We start from the raw sequence: 27,843 nt of genomic DNA, 5'->3' as shown, positions 1-27,843 counted from the left end.
TTTAACAGAGATGTTTTGCGTAGAAAAATATTGCTATCTCTATAACGGTTACAGGTTATGAGGAAGGTTTCCTTGCGCTGTTTAATCATACCAGTTCTGCAAGGCTTCTTGGATTTTCCTTGGGAAAGTTTGGTTCTGATCATGGATCAATCTTTCTTTCTTGAGGACTAGGAAATGTGATATTTTCCTATTTATTTATTTATTTATTTTTCCCCTGGGAAAAATGAATTTGTTAAGCATTTGGTGGGACCCTGTGGCTAACCAAAAGTCACAACTTTTGGTCAATCACCATTCAATACCTGCCTACAAAATGCCAGGGATGAGGAAGGGGAGAAATGTAATAAACTCTGTGCTTTCTCTGCAAAATTAAATTATTGCAGTGAGCTTTGGATGACATTAGGAAAGTGACACAGTGAGAAATATAACTTTTTTCTCTCTATTGCCTTGAGTCAGTTGATAATTCACAGCGGTGAACAAAAGAAAGCCAGTGGATAACATATGTTAGCAAGGTCCCTGCAAAATTACCATCTGCATTAGACTTCTTCTTTATCGCTGAGATCCGCTGCCAGTTCACATTAAAATTCAGAGTGCTGACAAATGTATTTCTCTTAACAAGATTGCTATTATTTTATTCTATTTGCAAGGCAGGAACAGGCCAGCAAGTGGTAAGCAGAGCTCCTGATGCTCCTGAAGGCTGTGATCTGAGGGGGAAGGATCTTATCAGCACAGGACAGCTACATCCAGCTCATAGGTCTGAAAGTCATGCGGCCATCAGCATGAAGAATTTACCCATGTTCCTTTTTACCACTGTGAAGTGGAGGCACCATTTGACATGCTGCCCCCTTTCTTCCTCTCCTCCTTCCTGTCCTGATACCCAGCTGATACCCAGCACGTGTTCTCGTGAGGGGATGATTATCATGACTTTGCACCTGGAAGTCCAAGCAGAGGTCGGGGCCCCACCACGATGCAGATTGTTCCAGCTCAGAGATGCTGTCTGTGCTTCAGCTGAACTACATCTCCTGCTCTCAGGTCACCAAAAAGGCCTAAGGCAGAAGAAAGATTTTAATTTGCTTTTTATTATTGCATTGGAAAAGGGGTTGCAATATCCCCAAATTGTTTTAACATCCCCACATTGCCACCCATAATAGTCGGTTTCTTTCTGGGGAAGTTTTGCAGTTTCCCTGTGCCTCTACCTTGACCCTCAGCTGTTACCAATTCAGGCAATGAACCAATTCAGGCAATGAGGTAGACGAATCTTTATCAGGGACACAAATAGAGTATCAGAACAGATTACTTGTTTTACAAGACTGTTAGAACAAGTCTCAATTTTTCATCAATACTATCACCACCACACTCCTCCAACATTAAATATTCCAGTGCAGTGTTTTTTCACTGATTTTGGGTAGGAAATATTCCACCTGTTTGCAAGCACTGGAACTATCAAACCTGGCAACCTGTGTGTACCTGCTGTAAAATCTGTGCTGATAATCAGTGTCTCAATCTCCGAAGATCTGAATGCTTTCAGCAGATCATCTAACCTCTCCAATAAAAATATCTAACCTCAGATCATCTAATCAAATCCTCTAACCTCTCAAACCTTTCTAGCTATTTATGAATCATATACACACCACCAGAGTGCCTATGCTGATAACAAAAGTAATGCTCAAAAATCCAGAGAACATTGGTAAGACAGCTAGCTGGAGAGGTGCTGCAGCCCAAACTTTTCTCTTGGGATTGCCACCATGAATCAAATGAAAAAGAGAACAATTCAGGGCAGTATCTCTCACCTGTTGATATGTGGGTCAGACATTTTTGTCAAGCTTACTGGTTCAATTTTGACTGCCCATTGATGAATTCTGAGAAAAAAAAAAAAGTAAATATGTGTTTATATTTTTATTCTTACTAGCTGTATTTTCTACCAGTGGGCTTTTGGTGTTGTTGACTTTATTTTATTTTTTTCTTGGCATTGGACAAAAATTGTTCAGTTATGGTATAGGAGAAACCCGGGCTGTGCACACACCATATTTTCTGTATTGAACAATAATCAAACCTTTAACTGTGAGCTAGAATTCTCTCAAGACAAGCCTAATTTTCCAAAGGAAAAAAGATTAAATCTGAACTGCTGAGTCTTTTTCAGTTTCATCAATTGCTGGCGAGAGAAGACCTGAAACTCTTGCTTTATACTCACCCTTGGTCATACGCAGTCACGCTCCGAGTGGGTAATTAAGGGTCATTTGACTGTTTACTTAATATCATAACCATGTCTCTAATCTAGAGTTTTTAAGTGTTTGTTGCAAGACAGGAGCATAAACATTCATGGAAGCTTCATTTGTGATTTCTCAGTGCACTAGATGGCACTAAAGCATGGCTTTTATATACAAGGGGAAAAATCCCCACAAAAATTGATATGTAGGTTCAGTAAACCTGAACTATTTTGATCAGGTATATTTTATGAAAGTTCTTTGATATATTATTTGTCATTTTTCATTTTAATTTTCAGATCATCAGAAACAGAGAATTAATTACACCCACTTTGATATTAAAGGAATTTCAAATTGAAAATAAATAATGCTGGAAAGTTAAATAAATAAAAAAAAATGTAGAAACTAATTTACTCCAGGCTAGATGCAAAATTATTCTAATGTTCAAAGATTAGGGTGCTTGATGCAAGTAAAAAAAATGTTCTGTACCAATTACATGGCTTTTTCATGAACTTTAGTTATCAAAAACATTAAAGTCACAAAAAAAAAAAAACGAATAAAGTAATAAAGTATTCAGGTTTTCCATATAGAAAAATCATTCACAATGTGCAAGCAAATAGTTAGCTACATACTGTCTCCCAGGCATAGCATGCTCAAAACAGGAGGTAGAACTATCTTATAAGAACAAGGTACTTTCCCCCCAACATAAGCAGCAAGAAAAAAAAAATTAAACTTTGTGTGCTTTTTGTGTGTGTATATATATATATATATATATATTTACTTCTTCCCCTCTCTTCAAGTGAGGAGCTATGGTTAGGCTAATTTGAAGTTTCTCTTAATGTATTCTCATGTACTGTATACAGCAGTGTTTGCTTTCTTATATGATCACAATAAACAACACCAAAGGAAATATGAATGGTGGATCCCTTATAAAACTAAACCTTCTAGACAAAATCACAAGGAAATATGTCTTAGGTCATCTTTGGTATTTTTGTCTTGTAATGCTCAGGGTGCTTACGGAGACGTTTCAAGTCTATGATGTTAAGATGATTCTAGGATTATTCATTGAAATTTCTTTGAAAAGGGAAGCAGAAAGAAAAGAACAGAGAGTTAAAGAAAAAAAAAAAAAAAGGATATAAGGTTTATTATAATCAAGTTGTCTCTAGCAGTGATCTTGCAGCACTCTGCTTCCCGTATAGCAAAATGGTAGCTGTTGGACTAAATGCCAGCAGCCCACATCATATAAAAGGCAGTCCACAAATGTTATGGTTTCATGCTGACGACTGTCATCGATATGACATTGATATCAAAAGCAGTCATTTACCTGCAGGGGCTGACAGGATCTCTTCCTCAGCAAAGAGCTGGAGCTTCATTTAGCTGCTAAGCCAGCTAAAGGTCTGATTCGCCAGACCTTGGCACTGCCATGAGCAGTGCTGTTTTGTTTTGTTTTGGGAGGAGAGACCTGTGTATCTCTGTGGAGATGTTGCCCTCATGTTTATATTAGCAAACCCATACATACGTGCTATTGAATTTATTATTTGCCTGTCATCTGAATTAAAGCCTGCATCTCAAGGAAAAGTATTTCATGGGAAAAAACCTCAAATCCCCACATGTAACTATTAAATATGACCCAAGAGCATGCAAGTCCTTAAATTACAGTGTTTGCAGCGGTCAGCTCATGCTATTCTGGAGGCTAATATTTTTAGCACCTCTACAGAAAATAACTTCCCTGAGAATCAGAAATTATACAGTTTCAGGAATACTTGTTGTCAGCTTTGCAAACACTCATTTTCCACACTTCAAAAGCATCACTACAAAGAAGGAAAATAGACATAGGGAAGTACATAAATTATCAATGTTAAAGTATATATATATTTGGTTGACAACTTTGAATTGATAATATGGTAGCATCCTCAACAATGTTAATTGCTACAATTCCACCATAGAGCTGGTACCTTACTGTTTAAATATGATAAAAGGTCATGTCTTGGCTGTTTCATAGGGATACTGTTGATCTAAAATGAACATCTTTAAAAAAAATAATTACAGACATTATTGATAACACCTCAGGTTATTAAAAATGAAAGACTGTTAAACTTCCTAATTTACCTTTCACCATGCTGTATGCAATTCATTCAGTCTAGACAATTTCACCTTTTTTCTCACTCGGTTTCATTTTTTTTTTTGATTCATGCGATAAGTTAAGGTTGCAGCTACCAAAGGGGACTTTTTTAATAAAGTTTCTTAACAAGAAAAAAAAAAAAAAAAAAGGCAACCCACTTGTCCTGATTATCTCTCCCTTTGCTTTTGTGATACATTTTTTGCTCACACACAAGGGGAAATACACCATGTAACTATTACATATGCACAGCCCTTCCTCTTGGCTCCCGTATCACTAGCTTCACTGCTTTGGCAGAAAGTTCGGATGCATACACACATTTTTATATATTTATATATAAGTGAGACAGAGTCTTTTCTTGAAGGCTGTCCTGACTGCTTCCAGCCAGTCCACTGCACACCCAAGGGGCTGAAGAAACCTGGGGAAAGGACCAGGGATTTTTTCCCAGAAATAGCCACAACTGCCCGCATGAGGGACTGGGAGGAATGGAGGGACACTGTGGTCCTGTAGAACCTCCTGAGCTGTTTTCTTCTTCTTCCAAGCTTTTTACTTAAATGTTCCCTCCTCAGTTAAAACCTGCAGGACCCCAGTGCCTAGTCAGGCAGTGGCTTTTTGCATGAGATGGGGAGCTTTTCCATCCCATCCAAACATAGGTCTGTAGGTCTGTCTGAGCCTGAGGTCCTGTCCCAAGGTCAGCAGTGTAGGTATTCATTCCACCTACCTTCAGGCACTTCACCAGGGCACCTCTCTTGGGCTGCTTTAGGAGAAACAGTCCAACTGAAAATCCAATGTAGGTCCACTTTATCTAATTTCAACTCCTACTGAAAATTAGTGGCACTGTTTTTCTTCCCATAGCTCCAAAGATCTCTGCATGCTCTTCAACAAGAGCAGATTTACCTCCCAAAACTGATTCCAGCCCCATGTTGAGAGATACCCAATGTGGAAGCACTGCACTCGTCTTCCTGAAGCTGAATCTCAGAAGCCATGGGGTCAGGGGGACACTTGGGTCGCTGGTGGGGTGAAGTCTCTCTGATCCTTTTATCTTCTTCCACTAACTAGTGAGAAAGTCTAGAAAATCACTTAGATGACTAAACTAAATCCCATGCAGAGGCTTGCCATGGATTTATATGGGCCTTGGACTAGTCCCTAATTCAGCAAGTAATTAAGGACATGATTATGATTATATGCATGATTAGTTAAGTACATGGTGTTGATTAGTGACTATGTCACTATGTCACATCACTGTAGTATTTGTCCAACATCAAGCATGCATCTGGCAGATCATTGTAGTATTTCAAAACAAGATTTATATAGTTTCCATAAGAAAATGCTGGCAGCATTTTTAATCAGCTATATTAATTTTTATAATGATTCTTCCCATATTTTGTCTATTGAGATTATTCTTAATTTTTCCTTCTCCAATTTCCCTTCTTTCTACTTTTCAACAAGGAAGAAAACATCTGATGGAAAAGTAGAACAAGACATTTAACCAAAACTATTAGCAAACAATGTTTCAGAGTCTGGTTTCAGTTTTTAATGTTTTCCCTTGATGATTCACACACAAATAAATTACTTTATTCAAGCAGCCATATGTTAACACAGCCAACAGTTAGAGTCTTAAATAAATATTAAGAACAGATTTAATTTTTCATTTTACATAATAGGTAAAACAGCATCATTGTAAAGAAGCCTGCACACCTCAAGGGACTGTTCATTTCTTTATAATTTAGGTTCATGTAAAAAAAAAAATGCAAGTAGAATACACTGCAGGATAGAGACATCTTTTCTTTGCATTCCATTATCTGTTGAAGGAATTCAATTCTGAAGCACCAAATGTTATGAACAACTAATGAACACCTTCAGAGAACTAAGTCAACTGAAACCCCATCACATCAATGTTATATTCTGATACCTTTTTTTTTTTTTTCATCAGTCAGTTATATTCTTACCATTGCTCTCACTAGCTAATGTGAAATGTTACTTAAAAAGGAAGCCTCTTTAGATCACTGATGTTGATCTAGTGTAACTGTGTAAGTTAGGAAGGCAAAAGAATAAAATACAGAGAAAAATCAATGCAGCATAGGAGGCTGTTTTCTTCTCTAAATATTTTCCACATGCTCCTGTCCAATCTCTACCAACGGGATGCAATGTAGGAATTGCTGTGTGCTATTCTAAGTCCTGTGTTTGCAGAAGATCTGGCTATATTACAAGTGTCCCCTCTGACCTTACAGCCTATGAATCAATGCAGGGAAGAGTGGTGAGCTCAAAGGAAAGAAATGGGTAGCTTGCAAATGTGAGGTTAAGGAGATTCTGCTGTGTGAGAGATTTTTATAGAAATACATAATGTGTACGTGTGGGTCTGTACGTGTCAGAGTATATCTATCTATAAAATAAAAGTTGGTTACAATAGATGTTCTTATCTGACCTACTTAAAATTGTACATGAAAGCACAGTTAATTTCATCTCCTATCTGTCAGATTGATATAAATCTCCTGTTCAGTATTAATTATTGTAAGCATGAATATTCTTCATTTTAGGGAGAGACCTGATGATTAAAGCTACTGAAGACAGAAATCCCAAACTCATTAAAATTCCCTCCCACACCCCCTCACTGAATGTGTGTGTAACTTTTCAGACAAGATTCACCACTGTTCAGGCTGTCATACAGGGTTTTGCACCTTCAGATAAAGAGTGTAAAACACCTCCTCTGAGATGCATTCACAATTTTAAATTCAGTATATGTTCATTGTGCTGTGAAATATGCAGGAACAAAGTGGTCTCAATTTTCATCTGAGCCTCACCTAAATGCTTGCAGCTTGTTTTTCTTCTGTTTCTTTCTGCTTTTATATCCTGTGATATATCCTACTTGACTTCAATAGTTCATGAAGGGATGTCGGGTGTTAATGACGTTTTTCGTTCTCTTTTGATGAAACAATGTGTTCCTAACCAAAATGATGTCAGTGAGAAGTGTAGAAATCAGGAACTGAAAGCTAAGATTAATCTGCCATACTATTGCATGAAAAACAAGTACAGCACAGAAACTTGCTTTACATCTTAGTCTCTGTCTATAGGTTTAAACAGCACAGGATGAAGTCCCTTTCTACCTGGAGGGCAATGTTTTCTACCATGAAGGCCCTGATCCAGAAAACTGATGCTCCCAGACATCCACAGGAGCTTCACAGACTTCTGACCCTTACCAAACAAGGTGATCTACCTTGTAACAGTCCAGAAGAGCTCTACCTTGAAACAACTGTAGTTAATCTTAATGCTTGGTCTAGTTACAGGAATTAGATTTTGTTTTCTTACCAATAAGCTCCATGTTGTACACTGAACATGCAAATGAAGAAATTTGGCTTTCAAACAACACCACTGACAATGAGGTGAAGTTAGTGGGGCTATTTTCCTTTGTTTTACTGCAATTGTGTGTCAGGAATGTATTTTCAGATAGGGATATTTGGAGAAAGGACTACTGAATTGTGTTTTAATGACCAGAAGTGCTGAGAGATTTTAGTTATCTACCTTGTGCCCAGTATTTTCACACGGAGGAGTGTATTTGAGAGAACAACCTGAAAGGATCAGAGGGACTCCAGAACAAAAAGTATTTAACTTCACTCAGAAATGCTGAACTATTAATAACATGTTTTCATTAGATGTTTGAAATTAGTGTAATGGGAAAACAAACAAACAAACAAACAATTAAACAAAAAACAACACTAATCAGACATTACCACCCCCCAAACCAAGACAGACCCCTCCCAAAATAGTCAATAAACTCATAATTACATGTTTAGCCAAGATTCTTGAAAATCAGGTTTGACTCCCTGTTCTGTTAGAGTTGAAACTAGAACTGTTTCTGATGTGTTAAGTTAGTCCTATAATTGCTGAACTGCTCTGGTTATAAGAAATGTTCAGAAAATGACAGATTTTATTTTAATTTAATTTAATTTAATTTAATTTTATTATATTTTATTTTTGATGGAATCACGGTGATTATATTTTTTTTATAAAAAAAAAAATAAGGTAGAAAATGTCTGGAAAGTTCTTTCACTGAATTGCTGAAGCTTGATTTCTCAGTGTTGTTTCAAAATTATCTTCACCCCTTCCTGTAGCACAGGTAGGAAATAGTTTCACTCTTGAACCCTAAAGAAGATGCTGTCCAGCAGAGGGGTCAATGTTGCTTCTACCATGAAGAAGAACTGGTCATGAGAAGAAGGGCTCTAGAGACAGCACGGAACAGAAATAGTTGCATTTCCATTCTTTACTTGTGGCACAATTTTTATGTATATATGTATATGTATATAAAATAAATAAAATACAGTGGGAAGAATACATTTGTGTCTTGTACTAAAAGTAAGCAGAAAAAGCACAGTTTAGACCAGGCAGTTTCAGACACCTTTGAATGGCTTTCTTATTCTCACAGCCAGGTATTTCTGAGAAATATTTAGTAAATGGACTCTCATGCTGTAGTCAACAACCCTCATGCCACCATTTCCAGTGGGAAAAGTACCTTTGCAGTGGCCAGCTCATAATTGTTGGTTAAAAAAATTACTTGCTCAGCACAAAACATCTTCACAGAGCTAGACATGTCTGTCAGGGTCAGATTTGAAGGTGAGATTTTGAATGAAAAAACAGAACAGCAGATGAAGGACACCATAAACTGGTTTAATCTAGATGTTCATTCCCTAATCTCTCAAACATCTATGGTTTTCTTTAACTCTACATGAACCTTTGTACAGTGTGTTTAGCTGCACTGTGCACTGTTTTTTCAAAGTCCTTTGGTTTGAAAGGAAAAAAGAAAGAAAAAATCCTCAACTCAGAGTCACTCTACAAGCCATTTATTCATCAGAAATAATTGTGGTCAGACATTTAGCTGAGAATGCTGGTATTTGTCCTAATGTTCTGTAAATGTTTATACCAAACTTAAATGAATGTAAATACCCCATCTCCAAGCTCTGTGGTAAATCGTTTGTTCTGCACAGAGAGCGTTTGGCGGGGAAGTTATGCTCCAGCCCATTCCTATTGAAATAGTTGAGACCGATGGCAACTGGCCATCTAATCCCTGAGCTCAAATGTAAATACTTTACTCCACAAGCAAAGCTGAAAAAAACTGAGCTGCATTGTGGTCACTCTTGATCCAGAGAGAAAATAATATGTACCAGCCCTTCCTGATACAACTTATTTATCTCTGCATGCTGCTGAACTCTGCAACCTGACACATTAAAAGTCAAGTCTAGGCTCTTCTTCTTTTCCCTCCATCTCAGAGCTCTGGCATTTGTCTCCCCAGATTTTAGCTCATGGGTCAAAGGGATGAGTAGACAGCAGAAGTTTCAGTTTGCTTTGAGTGAAACCTTGAGAATTTGTTTTCAATGCAGGGAAAACTCCCGTTGATTTCAAAGGGAAGAAGGAGGGCAGTTGTGTGCTTTCCACTTCTGAAAATCAGAGTTCCCAGATTCACATTTAAGACTAGCAATAGACAGGTATCAGTTCCGCTAATTAAGTCTCATTTATCTTAACCATTTCACTTTTTAATCAGATAACACAATGATAAGATGCTATAAAAATATATGACAGATAGTCAAGGTCTAGACTTCTCTAATGTGGCAATTTTTTTTTTATATTATGATCTTTCTTTGTATATGTAGATGAACTGCTCTTTTATTAACTTCCCTTTGTAAGCATTTCACATGCAAAAATATCAGATATGACTTTGAAAAAAAAAAAAAAAACCTTTCCAAAACTGGTGAGAATGAATTAGCTCATAATTGGGCTGATTGATAAAAGTAAAGTTCAGTACAAAGCAATAAAATTGTACCATTATCAGGATTTGAACTTAATATGGGGATTTTTTTTTATTGCTGTTTATTTAATATAAAAAAGTAGTGTCTTTGGATGTATTATGTAAGAACTTAACAGTGTTGAAGTAGGTTAAAAAATCTGTAAGAGAACAGATACCTATATAGAGATGTATGTAGGACAGATATTTGTTCATTCTTATTACTTGAATTACACTATTTTTGTATAATTATTCTGAAGATAAGGATTTGTTTGCTGGGTGTTTTCTATAAATATGTACAGTATCTGGTAGACAGAAATATGAAACAAGAGTGGCCATCTATCCCCACAGAACATCTCTGTTACAAATATAAAAAACAATCTAAGAACATCAGCATGTTTCCTCCATTAGCAGCACAGAGCAATAATGCACCAGAGTTCAATTCAATCTAGCAGAGAAAAAAATAATAATATTTAATGTCTAGAAATCGAAGCTAGGCACCATCTTGTCTAGAAATAGGTAACATTTTTGGATTGGAGGCAAATCAAGCATACTAATGATGGGCTTGGACTTCTGTTGAACATTTTAACTCAAAATGGGGAGGTATAAGGCTTTTCTTTTCAGGTAGTCTCCACAGTTTTCATCTTCTGATTTGTGTACAAATAAAAAGAAATTGTAAAGAAATTTACAAATGGAAAGGAATCCTACAGTGAAGGCTCCTGACAAGAAACTTGCTCAAGAAACTTACTTCTCTTAGATGCATTTATGGGTTCCAAATAAATCCTTGAGATCTTAATGGATTTCAAGGACCTTTCAGGTACTCACAATCCATTCAAGAAAATTTTGTGTTTCTCAATACATTAATTTCTTCTCAAACTCTTGGAAAAAAAGAAATATGCAGTGTGACTTCAAAATTATCTCACTGGGAATATTTCAGAGAAAAGTGAATTCAAAGTGAAAAATAAGAAACGTCAACATGTTCTTATTAATGCTATCAGAGCTCCAATTAGCACATCACTGTATCACAGAAAAAGAGGCAATATTGGGGCAAGAGAGAGGCAAGTAGAACATAAGGGAGTTACCAATATGAAATGAAAATTATTTTCTTTATCTTAACCCAGAAACTCTCTGGTTCTCATGGAAAAGGCTAGTCACAAGTTAAACAAAAACAAAATAAACATGTGGGCCTAACCAAAAAAAAAAACCAAAAAAAAAAACCAAAAAAAAACAAAAACAACCACCAATGGTAATATGCTTAGTGGGAGAGGAAATATGCAGAATAGCCAAAAATTTAAAGGCCCTTTTTGGTGAACAGGAACTCCCACAAACAGACAAATGGTGACAAAAACTACCGAGCTACGTGATCCCACTATCAGAGCCACATCTTTTGTTCAGGGCAAATTGCCACAGCTTCTCTGTCTGTGTCACTGAGGCTGCTTTGTGGGGCTAACAGAAGGCAAAATAGAGGGTTGTGAGTCTTTCAAATAGTTTTGTAATAGGAAAGTACCTGTGACCTACACAGCCCTTTCAAGCTTATCGTTTGAAGTCAAGTTTTCTCCATTTACATGGGGCTATCATTGACAGCATGAATAGGTTTTTAGTATGATATTTTTTAACTTTTACATTTCTTCAAAATAGGGTAGAGTGTTGCTAAAAATATTGGCTTCAAAGAATGGGTATGGTATTACAGTTTAGGAATTGCTAGGTTATCCAGAGTCTTCATCTTGCACCTCAGTACTATGTAAATATAATGCTGTCATACAAGAGAAGAAGTAGCAGAATGAAATATCACTTCTATTTGCAAAATTAAGTTGTTAGGTAGGACAGCTTGAAACTTGTTAACTGACCTTTAAAATAAAAATCTAAATGGTTATATTAATGGCTATAATTTGTTCCATAATGTTTTAATCCTTGATTTAGATTTATTTGGTGAGTCAACAGTTAAGGTATTAGCATCATTATTAACATATTATTAACATAGATCCATTGTGAAATTTAAAAAATACACTTTCTAGTAACAACCAGAGACTGTAACTCATAATTTCCTTTTGAGATTTGGAATATCTGGCACAGCTCAGAAACTTTCACTTACTGAAGTCATATTGTTCCATAAGAATTTCAGTTTTTGTGATAGTGGGGCTTCAGACCCTAAGACTGCAAAGCTTGTATTGCAAATATTCAAATACAAAGCAATACATTAAAATATAAGAAAATGCCTAAGTATGGGAACACACCAAAATTTACAATCTTTTTTATTTTTTTAGTCTTATGATTGTGTGGCTCCCCTCAATATTTAGAAAATGAAGTGACTTATGAATACTGAAAGAGTGAGTAATAAAAATTTCAACAGCAAAGAAAAACCCTCTTAGATCTTGATGAACAAAGTCATGTTCTTTAACTCTGCTTTGTAGAGTATTTTTATTAACATTATTATAATTTATGATTAATTGACCTAAACCAGAAAACTGTAATACAAAAAATCAGAATTTCCCACATTTTTCCTTCCTGTTTTTTTTTCTTGACATTTATGTCTTTAATTGTGAAGCTTTTTTTTTTTTTTTGTCTGACAATCTCTGACTTATATTGGAAACATATTTGAATAGACTGTGCCTGCTTCTTTGAGATTGCATTAGGCTATTGATGGCAGTTAAACCAGAATGCATTTTTTAACTGAAATTCAGAGTATGTCAGAACATAAACTGAGCTCTCTTAGGTGTTTGAATAGATTATCAAGATGATATTTTATCAGTATTAGTGATATTATAAATGTATTTATACTGCAGGAAAATAGATTCTAAGACATTTAACAAAAAAGATATATTGATTTCTACCAATCCCTCAGAAATTCCATTCAATAATTTTTGTCCTGTGGTCCTAAAACAATTTAAGTTGTGAAGAGATAAGATAGCTTACAGTTTTAATTGCCCTTTCTGAAAGAGAAATTACTCTGCAAGGCCCTTTAGCAAGTCATTGTCTGAATGCTTCCAAAGCAGAACCTATACTGAAATATTAAAATATTCTGAATTTGTGTTATCTTCATCTTATTAAGGAAGAGCTGAGCAGAAGTGGTGCAAGTACCCCTTCCCAAGCTTCATTCGTACACACTGCTTGAATAAGCCACCAGTCTTCCTCTGACCATAGATAAATAAAGAATAGAGCTGCAGCAAGATACTGGGAGAACATTAGCTTGATTGTTTTTCTCCCTATCTTGTTCCTCCCTTGCTGATAGTTGCTCTACCAGAAACCAGATCTTGTCTGTATGGTTTCAGAAGAGCTGGACCTTGGTGGGGCATGAGACCCCGGATACACTGGGTACGTTTCCACCATCGTATAACACAGATCCCATATTGTTTTGTGTTACATGGTTATCCAACACTGCTCCAGTGAGCTTTATACCCTCACAGATGTCACTCAGCCTCTTAGCACTAGCCAGCAGGGGAACAGATATTGTCAGGTTGTGCCATGAAAATACTGCTTTGGTGGACTTCAGCACAGCCCTTGCACTATTTCAGAAACTTTAAAAATAAACCAGATAATAACAATAAACTAGATAATAACACTAATATAATAATAGTAACAATAATGACAGCAGCAATGGTGTTTTGTGACTGCAGGACAGCCCTTGAGAACCACGTCTTTACTGATGGAAAAGTGGCATGACACCATGTTATGTTATGGTGTGCATGCTGCCTATCTCATATAGACAGACAGTTGAAAGTTCTGTGAAACTTAGCACTTTGCACCTCAGGTGAACATACTTTGATACATTCACACTTCCATCCTTCATACCCTGTCCTTATTATAGCTTTGTCCTGGAAAGAGAAGGAGGGGATATGAAGACAGGGTTGTAGCAAGAGTCACCCTGGTTATGCCCTGCATGTTCAGCACAATGCAACAGGTCTGTGGATGGAGGTAATGACTGCAATCATTTTGCCATAGCAGCAAACCTCTGCGTAGGCCGTTAAAATACAGAATCGCACCCTATCTTCTCTTGGAGGATAACACAGTGACTCATAACAGCCTTAGTATTGCTCAGCCTGAGATTGAGGAGTAGGAAGGGAAGAGACCTCACAAATACTGAGTTTACAAATAACAGTGAATTACTGATTCCAATACTTGCTGTCACAAACTCAGAGAATGTCACTTTTTCTCTGTATACATTGCTGTTCCTACCCCTAGAAATCCCTTAAAGGCCTTAAAGGCCAATGCAAACTCTTTGGATAATGACATCCTCTTAAGTTAGGTGCTTTTAAACCCTGGTGCAACCTGCTTATTCTCTGATCATCTAACTTTAATCAAATACCTGATTTTTGACTGTATGAGTAGTCTACCCCTTGTTTCCCTAAGTTATGTAAAAGGAAGATACTGTCAAAGTGAAAGGGTTTGTCATTTTCAAGAAAAAAAAAATAGTTCTAAGGAATTTCAGAATAACATTATTTCTGTTTTACAAGTGAGTAAACAGAAACCTAGAAAGATTTAAATGAACTAGGCTCGGTAACAGGCTTAGATAGGAAACGAACCCAATTTTTCTGATGTAGGCCTGCTGTCTCTCACTGTCACGCTACTCTTGCTAGTAAAGATATCAGAGAACCACTCTTCCTCTTGCTTTTCATGTCCTTTGAAATGACAAAGCATACTCTTGATATAGACATCAGTGAAATAACTCTGTCTAAACATTTCTGTAAGCATCTTTTTAGAGTAAGGTGGACAATTTAGCTCTGTATCTTCAAGTCTTGATGCCTTATGCACACCTTAAATATTCCAGACCTTGGAGGGACCAGTTAAATAGGAATTTCCCAAATATGGATTTTAATATAAAGTTAGATAAGCAGCAACCAAGTTTCAGATTTCCTTTCATTGGCCATTTGTTAAGGGCAACGAAGCTGGTGAGGGGTCTGGAGAACAAGTCTTACGAAGAGCAGCTGAGGGAGCTGGGACTGTTCAGTCTGGAAAAGAGGAGGCTCAGGGGTGACCTTATTGCACTCTACAGGTACCTTAAAGGAGGCTGTAGCAAGGTGGGGGTTGGTCTATTCTCCCATGTGCCTGGTAACAGGATGAGGGGGAATGGGCTGAAGTTGCGCCAGGGGAGGTTTAGGTTGGATATTAAGAAGAACTTCTTTACTGAAAGGGTTGTTAGGCATTGGAATGGGCTGCCCAGGGAAGTGGCCCAGTCACCATCCCTGGAGGTCTTTAAAAGACGTTTAGATGTTGAGCTTAGTGATATGGTTTAGTGGAGGACTTGTTAGTCAGAGGTTGGACTAGGTGATCTTGGAGGTCTCTTCCAACCTAGATTGTGGTTCTGTGATTCTATGATTCTGCTACATCTTTAAAGTTATTTTATAAAATGAGAGGAATGAACCAAAGACCATAGACAGGAGCTAGTCTGTGTATTTTAAAAGCATTAGGTACTTAGAATTTTTTATACCAATAAGGATGATTCTGACCTGAATTTAGGCAGGGAATCCTTCACCTTACTCCTTTCCTGTGGGATAATCACCAGCACCTGCTGCTCTGCAAGGATGCATGAGGCATTTAGAGAACATGCATAAATCTTGTGAGATGCCTAGTGAGACCTGGCTGTTCTCAGGGCCAGAAAGTATGCACACACAGGACAGGCCATCTTCTCTCTTGATGAACTTAGCAAAGTAATTAGCAGGAGCTCACAGTGAGTGGGCCTCCTTGCAAGGAACATGGTAAGATATTATAAATATTTTCTCCTTCAGTGACCAAACTCCTGGGTCTTTGGGGGTGGTGGCACTTATGCAGAGTCTGCAAGCCTTGCAAGATGACCTTAGGGTGAGTTGGCCTCCTTCCTCACTTCCCCCTTTGATATGGCAAAAACACAATGCTGACCTTCTTGTTTGCTATATTAGAGATAGATGTGCTTTAAAAATCAGAGAATCATAGAATCATTAACGTTGGAAAAGACCTCTAAAGTCATCTAGTCCAACAGTCCCCTTACTACCAATATTACCCACTAAACAATGTCCCTAAGTACCACATCCAACCTTTCCTTAAACACAAAAAAGCAAGACCACTAAAAATATTACAAACATGAAGACTCACATAAAGATGAAGCTGGCTAATGCAGCTATATTTCATTGAGCAGAAGGTCCCACACTTCACTGAGTTGCCGAGTACCACCTAGACTAAGGATTTAACCCTCTGGGCTATTGGAGGGCAGTGTTCTTTTGTAGCAGATACTGATGTATTTTCTAGTTCTCTCCATCCTGCTATGAATGCTGCAGAGATGTAAAGAACAAAGGAAACAAAGATGAGTTGATGGGCTTTCTCTGTCACAAAATGCTAAGGTTAATTCACCAGGAGGAACTGCCACAGCTTTCATGACATATGTAAAGCTTTAATCCCACATAATCACAATTGCCAAACTACTCTGCTCAATGGGATAAAATGTCTTCCCTGTGCCCACTGAGTGGGAAATCAGTTGATTAGAGGTATTTGCAGAACCAAAAAGCTTTTTTGCATGCTGTCTCCAGATGACCTTTTATAAATCCCACCAAATCCTAGCTTGCTTCCTACCATGTTGCTAATAGTTTGATCTATGGCCTACTAATGAGGTACATACTGCTTCACCTCCACTAAAGGTATTAGGGTATCTACTCCATTCTGTTGTGCCACAGAGATTATAGTTGTTTGTGCCAGGAGGAAGAGGAATTTCCAGGGCATAAGTCATCATTTAGAGTTATTAACAAAAGGATTTATTATGTTGCTCTGTTTCAAACGGCGGTATACATGATGCCTAGAGCACGCCAGAATGCAACTACCTACCACATAATGTCCTAATGAATCACCACTCGCTGGAGGAGCTGCAGAACCTCAACATTCAATCGTGCATTTCTTCCCCACACACCAAATTGACAAATAAGGCCATAATGGCTTTGCAATTTTATCAGGTAAAACTGATCTCAGGAAGATGAGTACATTGAAACCGCGTCGAGAACTATGTGGGGTGGGGGGGAAATCCACATTTTGAAAAAAAAAAAAAAAGAGTTTTGATGTAGCAAAACAGCTCTAATGCAAAGTGCTCACCCCTAATCCTGCAGACACCGGGGGTCTGGGTCTGTGACAAAGGGATCCTTAACTATGACTTCAGGGCTTGTAGAGTCAAGTTCTACTCTTGTGTGCATTTCCATAGAACCTGCAAAAAGAACCTCACTTTCCAGAGCCATGAAGATGTGGCTGACTAAAGGCTATTCATTCCTGCTTGTCCATGCTTGTCCTCTGTCTAATTTATAGTAATTAAAGGCCAAAGGCTCTCTTCTCTAAAATAGCAGTTAAGAAATAATTCCCTTTTTTACTGAACCGGAGTCTGGTAAGGTTTAATTAAGCGATGTTTAGAGTACATTTTGGGTTCTCCAGATGGCAGGAGAGACAAATTATTATTTATCTGCTTTTACTCATTTTATTTCCATTTTCAGGCTTAAAGTTTAAAATATTTTGTTCTGACTTTGCTTTTAGTAAAGGTGCTGGAAATTTTCTTATTGTCTCCATATAGGAATAGTATCAATTAATATTTATTTGTCCATGGTTAATAGTTAAAATAAACTCTGAAAGAGATCCAGCCTTTAAATATACTGAGAAGCAAGTTTATCTCTCTTTGAGTACTCTCTTGTACTCTTCCTCCCTCACCATTCCCTATGTTAAGAACTGGGGTTGAAACAAGTCTTGCAATCGATCCCCTTGACATCTTGCAGCATTTCTCCTGCATCCATTTATTTACCCTTCCAACTGACAAGCCTATGGAATGTCAACTTTTTGGTAAATTATTGATTCCTTTCAGTTGCTTATGGGGCAGAAGGCTGATGGCATTGCAAACACTACATTTTTAGGATCGTATTAACATCTCAAAAGAAAAAGCTCCTAAAAGGGGAGAGGTAACTCATAATGGTCTATTTTTAAAACAAAACATGGGCCAGATTCTGCTTCCACCAAACTCTGTGGTACAATTTCCAAAGCCTGTGCTAAAAGGAAGCTCAAGCCCAGGGATGATGAAGCCAGTGATTATACAGCACATTACGTTAAAGAAAAATTAAATCAAATGCAGATGCTTTTATATAATTCCAAGACAGGACTCAGTGTTTTCTTAAATTATTTTTGGTTTCTTTTCCCCTCTCCCCTCTCCACACACTGATCCCTTGGCTACAAAGAAAAACTTCAAAGAACGTAAGCAAATACAATCCTTTTATTCGTTTTGCTTTCCCCCAACATTTCTTCAGAGAAAAGGAAAGAAGGAAAGAAGGAAGGAATGAAGGAATGAAGGAATGAAGGAAAGACAGAAGGAAAGAAGGAAAGAAGGAAAGAAGGAAAGAAGGAAGGAAGGAAGGAAGGAAGGAAGGAAGGAAGGAAGGAAGGAAGGAAGGAAGGAAGGAAGGAAGGAAGGAAGGAAGGAAAGAGAGAGAGAGAGAGAGAGAGAAAGGAAAGAAAGAAAGAAAAAAGAAAAAGAAAGAAAGAAAGAAAGAAAGAAAGAAAGAAAATAATAATAAAAAGATTTTCTCTACTTGACTCTGTTGCAAATAAATCCTGATTTTTAATTCCTTTTCATCTGATGCATTTGTGCATTAAGATTTAAAGATGCTTTAATGGGGTACAAGGTGATAGAAAAACACTGTTGTCCATTCCAGTCAGATGTGGCTTGCACTAAGTCATGTCGATTCAGAAAAACTTGTTTTCAAACAAGAATCTACATGTTATGGGTTACTGGATCCTAATGTGACTAAATGGTATATGAGAAACCCAGGGTGAGTTTGATAAAATTTGCTTAAAAATAAGAATACATACGTGAAAAAGTTAGCAGATGAAGAAGAAAAGAGTTTTATTGCAAACAGATGTATTGTAAAGTGCAGGGTATCATATCTTCTCTGAGAGGAATTTAGCTGAAAATATTTGACTTGAGTCATTAATGTGATTCCACACTGAAGGACATTTACTTCTTGCTGCCAAGGTTCTGACCGAGCAAACTTCTTAAGCCTGTATGAAACCTGAGCACGTTTGTGGTTCCACTGAGTTAATCTGGGGCACAATCACATGAATAAGGTGAGATATGTGAGTGCCTTTCTGAATCAAGACCCTGTGACAATGACAAAACTTTGAATTGCAAGATGTACCAAACATTTCCAGTAGACGCTAATTCTTTTTAATTTCTTTATGAAGTAGAAAGATATTACTTTGTTCTCAATTAGATTATGTGGACATTGTTTATAGCAGATGTTTGATAACCAGTGAAAATAATATCAATGCTAAAATTCTGACAACTTTTAAGCTTTTTACACATTTTTACCTTACTTTACGTCTCTCAAGAGAAAGAAATGACAATCACGTAAGCAAATTCCCAGCAGATCTGGAAGAAAAACATATCTGAAGTGTACTATTTTTAATTATTTGTGAGATATTTAGAGTAGTGCAGAGAACATGTGAACTCATGACTAAGTAGATAATTTTACCCATACTGAGATCCAAATTTTAGCACATGTATTTTTAAGAATACAGTTATTTTCTTTTGTCTTGGGAGATGATGTGAAAGAAAACTGCTAGGGGAAAAAAAAAAGAAAAAAAAAAGAAAAAAAAAAAGAGAGAAAGATTGAAAGAATGAGAAACAACTTTTCTATGGAATTGTTGGGGAAATCACACACTATCAGCATGCACACATTTATTTTCAACATATAAAGTACTTTGTCCGAGAAGGGATGTTCATAAAAGCCTTTCAATTCAGTCATTTGACAGATGAGATCTGTTCTTGATGTCAGTTACTGAGTTATAGGCCTCTCCCCTATTCTGTTGCTGTGATTCTTACTCTGTTTATCTTTGTGCCCACACATAGGGCAGTATATCAGTATAAATTTATACATGTATATGCATATTCTATACATACAGCCTGTCTTTATTATGCAGATGATAGCAGTGTTAAGCTTGCTGCAGAGGGGCATTTCTTTCATTTTTCAGAGGAATGCTAGGCAAGGAGATCTATTCTTGAAGCTCACAATATTAGAATAAGAATGAAACAATTTTCATAGCAATGCAGCAGGGAAAAACAGTAAAACAGTGAGAACAATAACTGCAAGGCCTTTTTTTTTTTTTTTTCTTTTTTTTTTCTTTTTTTTTTTTCTGAGATGCAGCTACACAAAACCTTGCTTTGAAGACATTTAAAGCAACCTCAGTGCTGAGGAATGGAGTTGCTGGGGCTCTGGGGCTGATTCACCACTGCCCTGCACTCTGCACAACCAGAGAGCAAAGCGGGTGGAAATTGTTAGCATCCTCTGTCCCAGCACAGGCTTATTCTACTCCCACCTTGCTTGGTGCAAATGAGTGCAAAAAACAACACAGCGGAAAGATATAGCCATGGTTCTATGCAAAACATCAGATTATCCGTTTTCTTGTTTCCATGGTTTTATTCTTTCTCTCCCTCTCTCTCTCTTTTTTTTTTTTTTTTTAAGTCAATGGCAATGCTGCTATTATTATTGAATTAAAACTGAGACTTTCATATTATGGGTTCATTTTTTCTTGTTTTCTTCTGTACTTGTAAAAGCCAAGCACATTAAACAAGTTCTGTGACTTGTGAAACTACTGAAGTCCTGGGAAGCTCTCCAGTGGGCTAAATGGAGTTCAATCAGGCAAGAATTTCAGCAAAGGTTTCCCTTAGGTTGGACATTCACTAACATTTATGTCTTCCATGAACTCCTTGGCATCAAGTCATACTGGCACCTCAGTCCAGACTAATTAGGGCATTCTCATTATTCAGCTGCTTATTTTTAAATAAATTCTCAGGATTCAACATCTTTGAAACTTCTACACAGTTGACAAACGTTTAAATTAATTAATAACATCTAAAAATCATAAAGAGTGGGGTTGGACAACAGATGGACAAGCAATCAGACTGTGATGGACTCAGCTTTGTTTTTTAATAAAAACATATATATGTATATATATTTTTCACATAAGCCAATTTTTTACTCTTTATTGTTATTCCCAGAGGTGAGGATGCATCTCATTTGGCCCTAGCTGTATCATAGTTAGGCAGCTATTTGGAAGCTGTCATGCAGGAGGAATGGACATACATGCAGAGAATAGGAGAGAGACTGGTACCAACCAGTCCTGAAACAGAAACCTCATGCAGATGGAAAGTCTTCACACCCTGGGATAGCTCTGTCCCTATTACCTACTGAGAAAACTCTTAAGAATTGTTTACAGTATATGTCTAACACATAGATGCTTAAGGTTAGGTGTGATTTATTTTGTTGGTAGAGAATATTATGGGAAACTGCTGAATTATAGCAAGGATATTCTGTATCTCCTGAAACACAGATCTGAACAAAGGTCCTGACTCTTTTGGGCTTATTTTTCATGAGTTTAGTGGTGACTTCATTGCTCTCCCATTGATGTGAACTGTGGTACTTGGTGACTCCAACCTCAAATTCACTAACATCTTTGGACCCTTATTGTAAGACAACCTTCTTGCTATGTTGTATGAGAAGTCAACTACTTAAGTTCCATGAGACTTCAACTTAAACCTTAATGTCACAATACAGCTCTTATTTATCAGATAAAGCAAGGTGCCTTGAATCAAATAATCAACCACCAGCTTTTTGGTACACTCATTTAGTCTGTAACTAGGCACAAACACAGTATGTTTCGTTACTCTTCTGAAATATCTTGCTTTTAACTGAGGATCTTTATTTTGAGTTCTTGGTACCCTTGATATGGAAAAAACAAGAAAAGATTAGAATAAGTTCTTGTGGAATAGATGAAGTAGAAACCACAACAGAGTTCCCTAGACCTAGATGTTGCTGAGATTCATCCAAGAGCTACTCACTGGAAGTTTATTAATACAGTGGAACAGTCAGGAAGCCTAAAATGACTCACCAATAGCTTTATTATTATTATTGTTTTCCTTCTGAAGAAACCCAACAGATTAGCTACATAACAAATGCACCTGTAAAAAACTACTGAGGCTAGAGAGGAGCCCTTTAAGGCCTAGTGCTTTCTAAAGTCTGGTTCCTAATTCCACATGTCTAACCGCACTGAGGGAAACATATCTGGCCTTAGGTTGGACTTACCAAAGTCTAAAGAAAACTCTGCCCCAAATTTTCCTTTAGGTTTTGCAAACTATGCATCTTCAAACTTCAAATAATAATAAATCAAAGGATCATGTACCAGCACAGTCTTTGATTTTGATTGCACCTGCAAATAAAGAAAAAGAGCTGGAAAAAATGGCCTTCTTTACTTTTTGTGTTGTTTCTCCATTCAAATAAATAAATAATACAAAAATTCCAATTTGTGAATGATACTGTGGAGAAAAGAGTTGTTTGGAAAGGATTTTAAAAGCTATGTTACTGTAAATCATTGTAACATAGGGCCTACTTCTACATAAATAATATATCCACAAATGCATTTTAAAATTTGCAATCAGTGAGAGGAATATAAAATGAAATGTATGAGATACTGTAAGCAAACTGCTTCTTAGCATCTCTATCAAGGTAATACATTTTAACTTGGTGCATTAAAACAAAATAAAACAAAACAACAACAAAAAAAAACTTTAAATACAAAGATCAATTGCAAGTGTAGACAGACTCCGGGTTTAGAAAGAGCATTCTGTCTTGTCAAGCCCACCTTATCATCTCAGTAGAATAAACACCATAATTATTCTCACCTTTTTGTTTGTTTTCTAATTGGATCATTTATTAGTTTCAGGAAATTAAAATCAACATCAGATTTATAACACAAGGCTCCTGAAATATTGATTTGGTTATAGAAATGTCAAAGTTGGCAGGTAAGCTGTCTTGTTGCCTCAGGAGTCTTTTGCATTAGCAGAAATTATGGAAAAGGCCTTTAGAACTGAGTAAGTTTAACATTTTTTTTCTGTGTTACACACAGTTAAAAACTCTGTTCTTTTACCGATATTTTGGCTTCATCTATCAGTCTATGGTTAATAACATCGGTGGGTTTGAATCAAAGGCACAAAGGATGTGACTGTAGCTGTTCTATTTTGCAGAATGGATTCTACTTCTTGGTTGGTTATAACAGCTTTTTGGATGACTATTGACAAAAATTTTCTGTTTAGTTACCAAAAATCTACTAATATCAACTGTGCATGATCCAGAAATTCCTCCTTTGTATTCCTTGTAAATTCTTGAGCTCTCAGTGTGTGCTTTATTTATCACTGAATGAAGGTTTTGCTTTCTGTTGCTCACCAATTCATGTTTCTACCTTTCATCAAAAATGCAAACCAATTTCATAAAACATAATTATCTCAAAAATGTATATTAGAGAACTTGGTTTAATTATCTGCCTTCATGATCTTAAGGATTTTACTCACAGATTCATCACCTTATTCTGTGAGTGAAATTTATCATACTAGTTAGCATAAAGTACTTCTTCCAGCCACGTATTTACTGCCACATGTACACTTCTTGAGTATTAGAGGGACTGATTTTTTATGCTGAGCAAAAAAAAGTTTTGGACAATAGAGAGTTTGACATTTTATCTAAATCTCACTGAAGTCACTGGAAAAAACATCTGAAATTAACCACCACCCTAATAACACATCATGACGTAAAGTAAAATCCTGCCACAGCTTATGACATTCCTACTCATAAGAAACTCCCATCAGCACAAAGTGGATGGTGCTTGGCGTTTGCTTTCCCTTCAATAAACCTTATTTCCACCATAGCCACAAAGAAGCTGTTATGAGGGGACAATTCTGTGTACATATGTTCACTGAGCTTGCAACACTGGATATCCCTCTAGTACCAGCAAAAGAAAATGGTTCCTTCTAGGACTTGGTACCTCTGACTTCATCTTAATATATATATATGTATATATATAAAATCTTAGAAAATCTTATATATCTTTGAAATCTGTGCTGGGAGATTAGTTTGGAAGTAGCTACCTGTAAAGAGGATGAGCAGAAGATACTCCCATGAACTCTCAAATATTCCATAAGACAAGGGACTGTTACAAAGTGGGGGCCAAGAGGTAAGAGGGTTGGAAAGAAAGAGGTATTCTGCCTTTTAGATGTTGTTGTTCTGTAAAGAGTGATACTTTAGAACTGGTGATAAAACAGGGAGGTCAGAAAAATTTCTTTCTTTTCCTTTCTTGATACGTACATATGCAATTCTTAAAGACTTAAGTATTGCAAGATAACAAACGGAGGAATCAAAAGGGAAAGTAACTATTCATGTATATACTTCTCCTTAGAGCTCCTATTACAATTATGTATTTGAAAATAGTGAATAATAATGTAATACAAATCCTTAAATATAAAGATTAATTCTTCCAATTTTGTAATTTCTTCCTTCGTCATAAGTAGTCCAAATCTTGTCTGAGAAGTGAAATATTTGTATAAATTTTTTTAACAAAATTGTTCATACAACATTTCTAAAAGGAAGAGGAATACACAAAATAAATTAGCTTTACAGTTTCATCAAATTTAGAAAAAACATTAGGTGTCCCTAATCATTTATCACTTATGAAAACTTTCAGAAATGAGTTCATATTCAGTACATTTTGCATGAAAATATTTTCTGTGCATTACTGTGAAGGCAAAGTATCTCATCAGTCCTAGATATACAGGAGCATTTATATTCAGGATACTAAATGTTATTAGAAATTAGAAATTAAAATGTTATCAATGTGTTCCACAGGGAGGGGGGGGGTTGGGGTGGAAAGAGAGGGGAATCAATTGAACAAATAGCAGGTTAGCCACTTTTCTTCGGGGGAAATAGAAACACAAAATGGATTTGTCTTACATTCACATAGACACTAAGCAAAGGCAAAGTGATTCAAGAAATTATATGTAAAAACAGGGGATATCATCCCAAGAGCCAATATTTTAATGCACTAAGATAAAATAATGCAATACTCTCTGTAAGTATATAACAGATTCTTAAATACAGCATGACAACAGGAGTACCTGAGACTCTCTGGATTGTAAGAAATATATCCTAGTGCTGACAAGCTTCAGTAGGCTTTTTCAGTAGGCTTTCATGTCACATTTAGATCCATGATAATGCTCCCTAACTGTAGCAGGAATGGGGATTGACTAGCTTTTATTCAATTGCTTTTCTAAATGCACAACCAAAAACCCTGAGTACAGGTGGGACCCACTGCAGTTTAGTTATTGAAGCCAAAGATTAGCAGCTGTATCACCTTGATTTTAATCCTCATTTTTCCTTACTCACCATAACCCTAGGCAAAACATATTCGTTCTCCTTTATTCACCTGCAAAACAACAGGTTGTAACAATTCTGAGCTGCCTCTGGGGTGCTGGCTCATAATTTTATTTTATTTTTAAGTGCAATAAATACTTTAAAAACGTTTTAAAATTATAACTGAAAGGCACAACAGGACAAAGTACTGTCATCATAATGACCTGCTGAGCTTTGTCTTGAACAAGCCCTTAATTACAAAGAAAGCATGTATGTACAAGGTAATCTCTGGCTTGGTGAAAACTGGTGTTGTTCACCAGTACTTATTCTTGAAGCCAGTTTATCCCAAGCCAGGATGTGGCCCAAATCCTTTTATTTTCAGAAATGTGAGCCAGCAGTGGCTGTCTTGTTTATTTAACAGCTGTCTACAGCTAAGAGTGAAATTCAGCATTGCTGCGCTGATCCGCGAACACTTGCCTCTCCAGCATGACCTAAAGAGTTGGTATCACATAAAGGTAGGACTGCATTTTCCCAGAGCACACCAGGGTATGGACATGGACTTTTCTGAACCCACACAGTGATCAATTCATGCTCCGAAATGTTAAACAACAAAGTACAGCATAAAAACAGTGACCGAGTTGTGGCCTGTGTCTAGCAACCACGTTCTTTCCCTATGCAAATCAAACCACGCACAGTACAAGGGCCCTTCTGGTCCACTTTATTACAGGAAGGAAAAACCCACTTTTACCGGCAATGGTCGGAAAAAAATGAAATATTCAAATTTTATCCAAAAAAAAACAAAAAAAACAAAGACTTGGCACTGTTTTTCACAGAATTTTTTTTGCTCTTTTCAAAGTATTCCTTTAAATAGATCTTTGCTTTTCTGTATGCATTTTCCCTGTGTAATACTTCTTTAATTCGCTATCTTTTTCCATACACATCTTCTGTTCTAAGCAGAGAGACGGCATATATTAAACAAAGCAGACATGGTCTTAATTTGCTTAAGGTCTTACTCTTTCCCCTCATTACAAGCTAAGTTAAACAATATTATTAAAGCATTTTCTTAATGTTTTTGAACTTACCTTCATTTTTCTTTTTCCCTCCACTAATGGGAAATGCTGTTACTCATTCACAGTCCATCTGCCTAATAGAAACTAGCTTCTGACAATTAAAGTGCTAGCATGTAAATTCTTGTATGACATGCCCCTATCTGAAGATTAATTTGTGCAATTCATGACTGATGAGATACATTATTATCTGCAAACTTATCACCTCTCTTACCCAAGTTCCAGCTCAATCTGATCTTTGTTAAGGCTTAATGAAAACAAATGCAGTTCTAAGAACAATGGAAAAAAGGTGCAAAATGCAATACATTTTGTTTAAATCATTTTTAGAGATACTGTCTGTGGGTGTTAGTACAGTTATGAATCGTTTTATAACCAAAGTTGAAAAAAAACAAAAAAACAACAAAAAAAAAGGAAAACAAAAAGATAGAAAGGCCACTTGTTCTTAGAAAACTAACAGTCAGTCAAAATGTTTCCCACCTTAGCACCAAAACAGGGAAAAAATTGAACTTCAGAAGATGCAAAACAGCAAAATTATAATTAGGAAACTTAAAGGCAATCACATAATTATTGACATTTGGAGATGAATTATTTTCGTTTTAGAGAAAATTGACTCATTTTGTCAATCTCCTTTGGGGATTGCCATGAAGCCTTCCACAGAAAACTTATCTTAAACATAATTTCTTGCAAGAACACTAATATTTGTTTATTTATTTATTTATTTTAGCAAAACTGATATCCTATGGGATTTTGGGTCTTGTGTGAATGGCTTTCTATGGCTGCTGGGTTTTGGGAATACAGCTGCTCACCCAGAGTTGATACAGAGGCTGGTCCTAAGCTACTTTGTAACATAACAGTAGTGTTGACCATGATGAACAGGTAGTGCAGTGAAGTCAAAATCACCAGTCCACCCCTGGTTGCCATGGTCCATGGTCAACATCACAGCTCAAGCAATGCCTATGACATCATTTTTCCCAGCCTTCCATTTATCACTGGATGTCTCAGTTTGCATCTGAGGAGCATTGTATGAACAATGTAGCAGCTGAGATATTTAAATCCCAGTTCCATATGTGCTATGGACCTACCTTGAAAAGTGGTAAAAGTGGTTATGTCATCTCTTCCTGCCTGTTTCCCTTCCCATCCTTCATCTGCCTTTCCAATTTAGGCTGCAATCTCTTTAGGTATGTGTTTCTTCAGTGTTAGGTGCTGATTTCTAGAGAGCTTCTCAGAATTATCACAACAAAATCAAATCACTGTGTCCAGGAGACTTCAGGTGTTGAAATCTACTCTCATGTGTGCTGATAAATGCCAGTGAAGTAACTGTGTTGCAGTGACATATCAAACTACATTTGAGCTTTTCTTACTAAATACTGTAGTAGAGTGATACTTTCTTCTGTCAAAGAACTGTTCTGTTTTGGGACAGAGCAAAACCTGCAGTTTCTGTGGTACAGATGTTTTCTCAGGACACGTGATTTCTATAGTTCTTTAACCCTACTGTCTTGACCACAGAAGTTACAGAGAA

At 36.7% G+C, this 27,843-nt stretch overlaps 1 long non-coding RNA gene across 1 annotated transcript; it reads right to left on the bottom strand.

The window, feature by feature from the left end:
- Window positions 1-906: 906 nt before the first annotated feature.
- On the bottom strand, window positions 907-26,833 carry LOC310903131. The gene is made up of 3 exons (XR_014587289.1): window positions 26,340-26,833; window positions 1,788-1,856; window positions 907-1,043 (listed from the first exon to the last, which is right to left on the bottom strand). It is a non-coding gene; the product is annotated as an uncharacterized lncRNA (long non-coding RNA).
- Between the last annotated feature and the right edge of the window lie 1,010 nt (window positions 26,834-27,843).

Source organism: Anser anser, assembly GCF_964211835.1.
Source record: "Anser anser genome assembly, chromosome: 1".
Classification (NCBI taxonomy): Eukaryota; Metazoa; Chordata; class Aves; order Anseriformes; family Anatidae; genus Anser; species Anser anser.
The sequence above is the reverse complement of the archived record's forward strand: the minus strand, read 5'-3'. Positions and strand labels throughout refer to the sequence as shown.